Raw genomic sequence first — 664 nt, 5'->3', positions numbered from 1 at the left:
TTAATTAAGAATCTTGAAAACAAAATCCATATGACAAAAGTGATAAATTATTCCTTCGGATTTGCTAATTTTGGTCCATAAAGGGTAACACAGACAAAGCGAAGACAGGACAGAATGTGAGGAAAACTCTGCCAATCAATTACTAATGAAAATTCAAAAACAGGATCGAAAAGTACCTATAAATCAACTCACCGGAATTACTGCAAATTACAGCAGCAATTTATTGAGGGTTTGAATACCAAAACTCACAGAAGTATATTAGGTAGTGAGGAAATTCGTTTGTACTTTAAGATAAAAAATAAAGAGACCTCTGCACCTTCACCCTTTGGGGAGAAATATATTAGAAACCATCGGTGCCCATTAGGAGGCCCGAATGAGAAGCCCAAGCAGGTTCATAGCAGTGAGCACTGGAGAACACATTCCAGAGAGCGAACTGGCCAGACTGGCTCAAATTAAACTGCGTGTAGCGTCCTCTGTCTCAACAGTTTCACTCCCAGGAATATTTCCAGACACATTTTCACACGGAGCTACTTGCAGTGGAGACAAATTTTAGGCCCCTTTGTTCACCATTAGAAGACCAAGCACCAGGGCCAGGGATTTAGCTCAGTGGTTCAGTGTCCTGCCTTGCAAGCGCAAGGTACCAAAAAAAAAAAAAAAAAAAAAA

The sequence above is a fragment of the Fukomys damarensis genome, unplaced genomic scaffold (genome assembly GCF_012274545.1).
Source record: "Fukomys damarensis isolate Sample0158 unplaced genomic scaffold, DMR_v1.0_HiC HiC_scaffold_27, whole genome shotgun sequence".
NCBI classification, from domain to species: domain Eukaryota; kingdom Metazoa; phylum Chordata; class Mammalia; order Rodentia; family Bathyergidae; genus Fukomys; species Fukomys damarensis.
The sequence above is the reverse complement of the archived record's forward strand: the minus strand, read 5'-3'. Positions refer to the sequence as shown.